This window comes from Argentina silus (genome assembly GCF_951799395.1).
Source record: "Argentina silus genome assembly, chromosome: 12".
Taxonomy (NCBI): domain Eukaryota; kingdom Metazoa; phylum Chordata; class Actinopteri; order Argentiniformes; family Argentinidae; genus Argentina; species Argentina silus.
Window position 1 is genome coordinate 22,096,922 of NC_139666.1, and position 11,871 is coordinate 22,108,792.

The following is an 11,871-nucleotide window of genomic DNA, read 5'->3' on the forward strand; positions in this document are numbered from 1 at the left end:
TTGTTGTTGTCTGTAAATTAGCTGCCAACCTCTGCGCAGTAGCCTCCCGTTCTTTCGTTGACTGCTTGCTAGCATAGTTAGCGTGCTTTGTGGCAAAGTGCCGGCTGATATTATATTCTTTAAAAACCGCGACAGTCTCTTGGCATATCAGGCATACAGCAGTTGATCGGTATTCGGCGAAAAAATATTTCGTTGTCCACTCTTTATTAAATACTCGACATTCTCTGTCCACTTTCCTTTTCTTAGCTCCGCTCATCTTTACAGAAGGGCTGAGGGGTGAAAGAGTAAAGCGCAAACGTGGAGTAATACGCCTCACCTCAACAAAGGTCACTGTATCTAGATTGCGCCACCTAGTGGGAAAACGTGAGAATTGCAGGGAAAATAAAACATTAACAAGGTTTATTAATATAACTTCAAGTTCGGCGGGCCGGATTAAAAAGCTTAACGGGCCGCATATGGCCCCCGGGCCGTAGTTTGCCCATGCCTGTCCTAGATGATGTACCAGGAAGAACGAAACCCAGATAACAATTCCCAAACCTATCACTAGGTAACATAGAGTAGGCCATTAGAATACAAATCCAATAAGTGTTGTTCAATATGCTTAAGCTGGGTAGTTGAGACCTAGTGACTTTGGAGTCTGCTATTGATGTCTGTCTACATGAAATCTGTCAAGAAATCTGCCTTATTTCACTCTACGTCCAGTGGAGAGATAGAAATAGAAATTTAGTAAAGTGTCTTATTGGTCAATAATGGTCTGTAATGAGTTACAGATTCACACAAAACAATCTCAAGCAGTAGTCAGTCACCATTTCAAGTTATATTTAATAGTCTAGGACAGTTCAGATTAAAATACATGTTCATCTGGGTTTAAAGGTGAGAGCATAAAACCTCTTCTGATAGAGAGGGACTTCAAAAATGTAATTGGATATAGGGCCATTGCAGATTTTGTCCACAGCCACTCCCATGGCAGTCATAAAAAACAATTCAAAAAAACATTGCTAATGCTTATATGTGAAACACCAAATTTCCTGATTCATGGCTTATTCTGAGAATTGGAATCATATACCAGCTATATACTAACTATGTATAACTTTGGTTTGTGGTCTCACTGAGGTCCAGCTCTCCACCCAGGGCACTGCAGAGGGACACAGCACGCCTCACCGCCCCCCTCTCACCTCCCACAGGGACCAGGTACAGGAGCTGCAGGAGCAGGGCTTTGCTGGAGCTGAGGGGAGACAGAGGAGGGAGCATACATTGTACAATGACAAATCCTCCTCATCAGAGATCAGTGTGTCTGTCCTTACGCCAGACGGATTGTGTCTAAGTGGAATAACTGGTCTAGTCTGGCCTCCTCCACCTCACAGTCTTAGTTAAAGCTAAAGCTAACAATTCTACCACCGTTGCTACTGACGGACTAAGTCATGCCATTACACAGATGCATTTGTTTACTGTGTGTCTACTGTAAAATGTAATTAAACGTGACATACCTACCACCGAGGCATTTCTCAGTACCTTTCGTTGCTAATGCAAATGGCGTAGTAATGCTAGCGCTCAGAAGACCATATCTGAACGATAGTTAGGCAACCACTCGATACGTGTTGCTAAAACAACACAGCACAAGTCGAACATGCATGTTGGTGACGAGCAAGCGAGCTAGTTCAAGCTAAAGCTAACAATGCTACCACCGTGACAATTAAACGTGACATACCTGCTTCGAAGTCGCTGTACTCTCAAAAAGAAAACAAGAACAACAACCTGTCGTATAAATGGCAGTCCGCTATCCATGCACTCCCGCAGCCAAACCTGAAAAACACCGAGGCATTTCTCAGTACCTTTCGTTGCTAATGCTAATGGCGTAGTAATGCTAGCGCTCAGAAGACCAGCTGGGCCTAGTCAATGTCAACATTGCAGTCGCTGCCGCATGCACTCCCGCAGCCAATCGTGAAAAACACCGAGGCATTTTTCAGTACCTTTCGTTGCTAATGCTCATGGCTTAGTTATGCTAGCTCTCAGAAAACCAGCGGGTTCTCCTCAATGTAAACATCAACAGAAGTGTGTTCCTGCGTAGCGCTGGATCAACCATTCCATAGAATGCTGCTCATGTTCTATTTCTAGAGGTCACATGGTAACGCATTTTTGAAAAGTCTTTATGATACATGTCATCTATGATTATTATGAATTATTTTCAAAATGGTGTGTTGCTATGCAACCTTTCAATATAGAACATTAGCAGCATTCTATGGAATGTTCAATCCGCTCCAGATAACAACAAACTTGAGTTGATGTTTACATCGACACAAACCAGCTGATTTTCGGAGCAAAACGGGCTGAAAAATGCCTGTTTTTCAGGTTTTGACTGCGACCTGCCGTTTTTACTCCCGTGTTCTTTTTTGCTGGGTCCGCGATCGTGAAGAGGGAAGCGACAGCAGCGACTTCGGAGAGGGTATGTGACGATAGTTGGACCATATCTGAACGATAGTTAGACAACCACTCGATACGTGTTGCTAAAACAACACAGCACAAGTCGAACATGCATGTTGGTGACGAGCAAGCGAGCTAGTTCAAGCTAAAGCTAACAATGCTACCACCGTTGCTACTGACGGACTAACAGTCATGCCATTACACAGATGCATTTGTTTACCACGTGTCTACTGTAAAATGTAATTAAACGTGACATACCTGCTTCGAAGTCGCTGTACTCTCAAAAAGAAAACAGGAACAACAACCTGTCGTAGAAATGGCAGTCCGCTATCCATGTGTGTGGTCATTCATGTATGTTCCTATCCCTCAGACTGCGTTCAGAGGCTCTGCAGCAGCTGGCTGTAGTTGTGTAAGAAGCTCAGGACAAGGACTTGACTAAGTTGTTCCGAGAGAAGATTGGTGGTGACCTGACCTCCTGCACTCTGAACTGGGAAGTGCTTCTCTATCTGCTGCAGTGTTTAACCCAGAGCATCACTGTGGACCTCAGGAAGATCAGGCTTCAACAACATCACAGATCTTCTACCCTTTCTGCGTAGAGTCATTATCAAGAGGTTGGAGAAGTATAATTTGCTATTCATTTCAACAGTCTATTAATTTAAATGTTGTTTATTGTTGTCTAAAACACATGATAATACAATCGTATAGAGGTAGTTTATGCTGTAAAACCATGATAATACAATCATATAGAGGTAGTCTATACTGTAAAACCATGATAATACAGTCATAATATGACTGCCCTCAGGCACAGTCCCGGCTTCATGATGTCAGCCATCAGAGAGATATACGAGAGTCGTGCCAGTTGCTGTGTGTTTGTTGAGGTCATCAGACCATGTGATCAACCTGAACACCAGAGAGCTGGACAGAGTGGACTGTGCTGCTTTGCACTTCACCCTCCAGCAAAGAGAGTCCAACCCAACCTGCTGTGGACCTCCATACCACCTGGGGAGATGGAGAGCACCCTGCCTCTCCTGGACAAAGTCTCCCAACTCAGGTCAGTTAGCACTATCTGGCCGTGTGTGGTCAGAAGTACTGCCCTCTATGTATACTACTAAACCTAACCCATACAAACTACTAATCCTAACCCTAACTATGTTTTAATTCCTATGATATTGCCCTATTTCTCACTCTCTGACTACACATTAACAACAAAAAACCTCAACAGTGTAAAGCTGACTGATCGCTTATAATATACTTGCATTTTTGCCCCCACCTGACTCAACGTTGCCCTTTTATCACTGACGCTGCACTTTATAACAATTATTATGATTGTGTACCTGCATATTTGATTGTGTGTTTTTTATGTTGTGTTTTGTAATGTTTGATGTGTATTTTATACAGCTGCAAAACAAATGGTCCAAGAGGGGACCAATAAAGTTTTCAGAATCTGAATCTGATCTCCGAGTAATAAACCTTACCCTAACTTTACACCTAACCCCTTACTTACAACCAGTGCATAGTGAATGATGATTTATTGTTATGAATGGGTTGTTATGTAGTATTTTACTCCCCCTGCTCTGTGAATGACTCTGCTGTCTCTCTGTATCCCCTGCTGCAGTGTTGACAGGAGGCTGCTGCTGAGGTTCCTCCACTGCTGCACTGCCTCACACATCCAGCAGTAGGCAGCAGCAGAGCAACTCAGGGCTCTGCAGCACAGGCTGGATTTCTCCTCCTCCTCCTCCTCTGTGGACCTGTCAGCACAGGAGCAGAGGGACACAGCACAGAGCTCATCCTACGAGACTGTGGTGGAGGAGGACGGACTAGACCAGCTATTCCACTTAGACACTGTCCGTCTGGGGTGAGGACAGACAACACTGATTTCTGAGGAGGAGGGTGGAGGATTTCTCATTGTACAATGTATGCTCCCTTCTCTGTCTCCCCTCAGCTCCAGCAAAGCCCTCCTCCTGCAGCTCATGTACCTGGTCCCTGTGGGAGGTGAGAGGGGGTGGTGAGGCATGCTGTGTCCCTCAGTGAGACCACAAACGAAAGTTATACATAGTTAGTATGTAGCTGGTATATGATTCCAGTTCTCCAATTATAGTTTTGAAGTCCCTCTCTATCAGAATAGGTTTTATACTCTCGTCTTTAAGACACTTTCCTAAATTTCCATTTATATCTCTCCACTGGACGAAAATCATTCCTATGGGATTTCCCATAGAGTGAAATGTACAGGGCAGATTTCTTGTCATATGTCTTGACGCTAACATCATCTGAGGAGTCGTGCATATAATTTATTTAGTAGATACTAGAGTACCGATATACAGTATCGATACTAGAGAATAATAATATATAATTTTCTTCTTGTTTACATGTTACATATTGAAACTACCAAGAAAGCATGTCTATGTTTAGCACTATGCAGGCTGTGAATCGAACATTCTTAATTATGGTGAGCATTCTTCGGTCATCCACTGTAGTCTTCCTTGCCCTACCAGACTGTTTGTGATTGCTAAACTCAGAGGTACTTTTTTTTCTTTTTAATGATGTTCTTAACTGTTGATTTTGGGAAGCCTAAGGTATTGGCTAGATTTTCAGATTTTTCAATCATGGCTTCCTTGACTTTCATTGACACCTCCTTGGTCCTCATGTTGACACATCAATAGCAGACTCCAAAAGGCTAATGCAAAGCCTAGAATCAATAATAGACATCGCAGGTCTCCTGTGCCTGCACAAATGATGTGACAGAACACACCTGACTAACCAGAAACCACTGGCAAGCCAATTGTCACATTACTTTTGGTGCCCTGAAATAGGGGGACTACGTATACAAAGTGTTGGCATTTCTAAATTATTGAACCATTATGGACACATTAAATCTGAGAATCTCTACTTTAACCTTACAGTAATAGTTTGATTTCAAATGCAAACATTTGGAGTATAGAGCCAAAAGAAGAAAACATGCTGTAACATGGGAATCTTTTTCTCAGAGGGCCTCCATCGGTAATACATCATGAAAAGTGTGTCTCGTAACTATCTCCAGCTGCTCCTTTGCCAACCAGCGGTTATACATCGGCACTACATATGCCAGCTCCTGTTGTTTTTGAGTGTCATGGCCCATCATGCTTTGCGGCTGTACATTTTGTGATGTTACCTTGTTGTTATAACTGTTTTGGGTAACTAGGTTGGCTCATGGAGACTTAATGTTAATGTTGCTGACTGCGATTGGTGCCTCTTTGTGATGTGTTGATTGTGCCTACTGTGGTTGAGGAGAGACCGTTTATGTTGGGTTTTCTGTTAGCATTGTATTTCAGGTATGCATGCTCTGCCAGATTGCAGTCTCGTTGAAAACTGACTGAAGCGCAAGACATGAGTGTCCTGCATCTGTCTTCATGGAATATATGGCTTACCAGTTGTAACATTTCTCATTCTGTATCTGTTGCCATTTGGCTTGAAAGCCTGTATAGGTTTGCAATAAAAAAGTTGTCAATAAGTTAGTTTAGCAGTTTAGTATTCCGAGACTAGTAGGAACTGAGCATTGGTAACACGGAATATGTGGGCAATTGACATACATCAGGGTAACAGGAAATATGTGGGCAATTGACATCGGCACATGGTAGGATAAACAGTGCCTCTGTAGAAGAAAAAACTAGAACATTGGTAAGGGAGCTGGTATATGGAGTGCTGATGTTTAACTGATGGTCAGCAAAGGAGCGGCTGGAGATAGTTTTGAAACTACTTTTCCTGATGTATTACAGACAGACGCCCTTTCAGAAAAAGATCTCCATGCTACATCTATGCGACTGAAGTGCATCAGACATTACTCATCGATTAGATGTAGTGGCGATGTATCTCTCAGAGTATACTGTATTTGGGTAGCAGGATTTTGTGTGAGGACTGAAAAACAGACTTTATGGGAAGCTGTTGAGGCATATTTATGCTTACACAGTATAATTTCATAACAACAGTTTGTGTTCTCATCTACCCATCATGCTTCGACCACATCTCATGCACTGGGAATACCCCAAGTGCCTGTACCCTTTAATGCTGCTCTAAAGAAAGACTACTACTACTACATGACTGCTCGACAAGACAACTACTACACAGCCTTATTTGTAGCTGTGTATTCTATGTTGTCCTTACCACATAGACCTGTGATACCTGAATGTACAAAGTTGCACACTGTGTTCTCATGGAAATGGACTCCACCTAGTCAGAGCCATACAATAACTCGAGCATGCAGACTCAAGGGAGGCTGCTGTCTAAAATCTGTAAATGGTAGTGTGTCCGTTGGTCAGAGTGAGTGTAATCACACAGTCACAACTACGTCTCAACTACCCAGCTTAAGCATATTGAACAACACTTATTGGTTTTGTGGTCTAATGGCCTACTCTGTTACTGTCGTAGAATTTAAGTAATGGTATTTTGAAATAACATACCGTTAACCAGAGCTGTTGATTCATCCAAAGACTTTATTCACAGAGAACAAAGCCGTGTCAGATTTGCAAAGTTGACCCCCTTCCACTTTCGTTACCTGTCTTTTTATAGCCATCACATAGGTCAATGCCCTTCATTCAACTAACTTCTAGTTCCTGTCTACATACACCAATAACATTCAAGAACTACATTTCGTTATCCAGGGAGCTACTCCCACCTGACCTAGCGTCAGTCAGTCTGATGAAAGATCAATTGGCCCTGGCTGTTTACAACTGTGTTAATTACTCATCTATCCTGTTTCCGCAGTTGCTAATCCATTGTACTCATTGTATTTACACCCTCTAGTGGACTTCTCACTTTAACCTCACCCCTCATTTATTGCACGCTTCAACTATTCTAAGACTATCTGTTGTCCTTTGATCTCTTCACTGGGTGTGGAATTGCTAACCTTGCAATTGTCTTTAAATGTACCATATTACCTAGTGACTGGTTTGGGAATTGTTATCTGGGTTTTGTTCTTCCTGGGATTGTGGTCCACTTCTCTCTAGAATCAGTTATAGCTGTACATCATCTAGGACTACCTTCTGACTATGTGCAACACTCACACACGTGCTAGAAATTCTGCCCTATGGGAGGGCAGGACAGTGATGTCAGGTTTGTGTGGTCATTTGATCGTTGTTGTTGTAATGGCTTAAAAAAAGACACCTTATTTGGCTCTGTAACCTACCACTCTAGTCTTACACACGTTGCTAGGGAAACGACACAAGAAAGACGCAATCCTAGTAACGACAATGGTCAGTAACACTAATTATTCTGCTCTGCGTTTAATGCGTTGTTTTAGCGCTCCTCTGGCCAATGTTATATTTATTTTGTGTTTGTGGCTGTCTAATTTTGGTTAGATACACCATAAGGAGGACAGTACACTAGACGTTCACTTAAGACTGATGTAATATCCAAACTGTCTCTCATTGCAGGTATTGAAAATTTTCTTCTCTCTGTTGTAGCTTCTGTAGGTGTTTACTATGCCCTGACTGATATCAGGACTTTGGGAGAGGAGATAGATAAATTGACTAATGGTACTGCGTTATCACTAGAAATGTTGGGAAACGAGACTAGTAAAATGAGGAAAGTGGTACTTCAAAATTGAATGGGCCTAGATATGCTTTATGCTCAACAAGGAGGACAAATAAAAGATGTTGTGTCTGCCCTGCACATTCCACTGACCTCTGAGTGGGACCCCTGTTCTTGGGTCTCTCCTTTGCTACGGGGCCTACTGAAACTGTTCACTCATTTCGGTTGGTCTGTTGGTAATCTGTCATATTCATGTTCCTGAAATGTGTGATGCTCAAAATGTTTGCCTCAATGATTCAGCACAGTAAACTGTGAGTCATCAAAACTGACATGACGCATGCTTGGTAAGAGCTTGGTATGCCTTAAGTTTGAGAACCCTGGTATTTGTTAGAAGTATCAGTGATTAATTTTGATATGACATTGCTTGCTGTTTTTGTATTTTTTATTATTCATTTCTGTATTTTCTTATTTTCTATTATTATACCTTGTTTCCCACTGAAGAATAATCAACTGTCATAACTAGCTGAAGTGGCCTCTACTCCTCCCTGGGTTTAATGGTATTAAGTCCAGAATCTAACGGCGATTCTGTTTGAGGATGTTGTCCTAGAGACAAAAGGGGGGTGTCAAGTAAATGAAAGAATGTAATCACTTGTTATTCTTGCTGGTTTTATATTTCCTGTTGTTACTTTTATATTTGTTCATGTTTTTATTATTCATTTAGGTAATTCTTGATTATTATACTTTGTTTAAAATAAACAAAGAGGGGACTGTTGGAATTGTACAATATTCTGTGCCTCTCGACCTTTTACCTAGTGGTAAAAGGCTGTAATCAGTACACAATGCAGAGACATGACATCAGATGCTAGGGAAAGGGGGGCCTAGGGCCTGTAGCCCTCCAAGGCCAAATTCCATTGCAAGCCTATATATTCTAGTAGTAGTATTATTACACTGGTATAGGATACACAGTACACAATGTATCTTTATTCTTGATGTAAAGTTGGAGGATATTACATATGAATTAGTTTAGTTGTGTTTGCTTAATGTGGGGATGAAATATGTTCCTCTGACACTAGACACGAAAATCACTACTATAGAGAGTGAAATATTTGATTCTGTTTGAGATTCTTATAGCCCAATGTTGTGCAATAATATCTATTTACTCAAATCTGATCTTAAAGAAAGATGTTTTTCTCCCTCTTGATGCAGTTTTGGATATTGCTCTCTTAAAGAGGAACAATGTTTCTTCTGGAACTTGTTTTTCAAGTTTAATTGTGAATATGATTAAATATTTAAGGATTTCTGAGTAGTTTCTTGACTATTAAAGTGATGCTACAAGATAATTTCTATAATCTCAGCCTACAGTTCTCAACGTAGTGCTAATGAGCTGGAAACGGGTCCCTGTTACATGCCCTCTGTGGTGCGTATGTGTGTGGATTCCACGAAGACCAATGACATCGACACACAAAACAAAATGAAAGTGACACTTAACAGTAATGCTCCTTCTAAAGTTTGCGATGATAAACTAGGGAATCTGTGGCTGAATGAGATAAAACAGTGATTCAATTGATTATATTTGTACAAACTATGCATTGATAATTCAGACACAAAACAAGAGGTTAAATAATACAGAAATAGTTGTTGCCATATCCCGTAGCTTCTCTTTCATAATTCATTTGTAGATAGTGACAATTCAAATAGTTTGAAAATATGTGGCTGCACTGTTACTAATGCTATAAATGCAACACATGCGTATAATGTGCAAACTGAATTATAAACCCATTATAAAAGGAAACCTTGGTTTTAAGTGTCACCAAAAGAAAAGAAAACACATTAAATCAATTTGAGCTACTCTATCACTCATTTATTTGCAAATATATATAATAAGTGTCTGTAGGATCAAAGTAAAGACAGTGAGACTCCTGTGGCCCTGCATTTCAGAGAGAGAGAGAGAGAGGGGAAAGGGAGAGAGGGGGGAGACATAACAAGAAGGCATGTGAGGTTATTGTTTAAACTAGAATACTTATTGGGTTTCACTGAAGTACTTCCCATCTTTTGCGATAACCGATGGAGTCTGACCCTGTGGAATTCCTAAAAAAGAAAGGGAGAAAAAAAGAGAAATACAGAAAGAGGGGAGGGGGAAGTGCAACATTAGTGGTAAGAATAAAATTACTTCCAATCATTTAAAAATGACTTATTCCGATTACTTAATAGCAAGCGTGCGTGTGTGTGTGTGGACCCTCAGAAGGACGCCATGAGGAGCTGGAGGTGGTGCTCCAAGGAGGCTCGAGACTCCAACGACCAGAGACTCTGTGTTGAAGTACCAGGGAACCAAACATGTCGTCCAGAAGCATCATCAGCCCTACAATTATTTTCTTTTCAAAAATCTACCTCAAGGATGCTCTGCACATCGTGGACCTCATCAAGGATGCTCTGCACATCGTGGACATCCTCAAGGATGAGTGGCATATCCTCCACGACCACACCCTGCTCAACGTCCACCAACAGCACAACTAAGGCCTCCACCTGGACCCGTCAGTCCTCTCTACATAAGGACAATAATGACATAGAACCACTCAACATGTGTTGCTAGAATACAAAACAACATAGCACAAGCCCAAAATGTACATGCCTTGCCAAAATGCATGGAGGTGGCTAGCAAGCTAGCTAGTTCAAGCTAAAGGTAACTCTTAGCTTCTAACTGGCAAAATAATCATTGTACACACAATTTGTGAGATATGTGTGTAGCGCCCCTTTGCTGTTCTGGGCAATTAATAGGGGTGGCTAACCTGAATTCTTTAAATAAAATGTTATCTCTAACTATTATTGTATCCTTTCTTTGTCTGTTCACTACAGGTATCAGTAATAACTATCTTGCAATACTTTTATAACGTACAGTCCATAAGTCATCTAACCATATGGATTCCCACTTAATCTACCGTATCATGCAATTAAATGTTTACCCTCTATGTAGAAGCCATAGCTATGTGTTCAAGCTTAAATGCAAATAATCATTCACATTAACAGTCCCACCAATTCCATGTCTTTTGTTAATTTATTTAAATCAGTCTTCTTTCACTGATCTTCAATCCCCAAAATAGCTTGCATGAAATGAAAATACAATACCACTCAAAGTGCACATTCAAATATCCAAATTCAAATGGTAAACACTGTAAACCTCAATGAAATGAAATAAAACCTATTCTAAAGCCGGCAATGATAACTATGATAACTATACCAAAGTCCAGTGCGTTGCAGGCCTGGCGCGTGTAGCTTGCGTGCGTTGTAGCTCACCTAAAATGGCGGCTCCTTCACTCTCACGAGCTACAAGACAAAAACGAAACTCCCAGTTCCTTGAGCAGGCAGCCGCGCGAAGCTCCTCTCTCGGCAACTGGTGCAGTTTTCTCGAACGGCAGGAATCTTGTGTGCTACTGTCTCTCCCGGTTGCTATAGACGTCTTGAGCTCCCGTGTTGGTCGATCACAGTCCATAAGCACTCCGAAAAAAGCTAGCTATCTCACTGTTGAGCTAGGCTAGGCTAAGCAAGGTGGCTGACCGTCTGAACGGTTACTCCTCTGCAGAGAAATTGTTCCAAAACAGTTCATCCGCCGAACGTAATAACTTTTGTTTAACGGGTTGTGCACTCGCATTATTACCTTGTTCTAAACACAGAAATAAGTGGGCTACGTATTTCCACATTATTAACCTTCACTAGACAGCACAGCAGCACATTCCATGCGCTCTCCTCGTTCGCCTTCCCCAATCTAACTAACTTCTCATCCACCTGACACCTGACCTTCAACTCACATTTTCATTGGCTCATGAAAATAAACAAAATGCACAAACTTTACATTTGAATCTTTTCTCACAGAAATCAAAAGTAAATTCCTTTACAATATTGCCAGCATTGTGAACATGCTGGCAAGAAAACAAAATACATTTTACATCATGT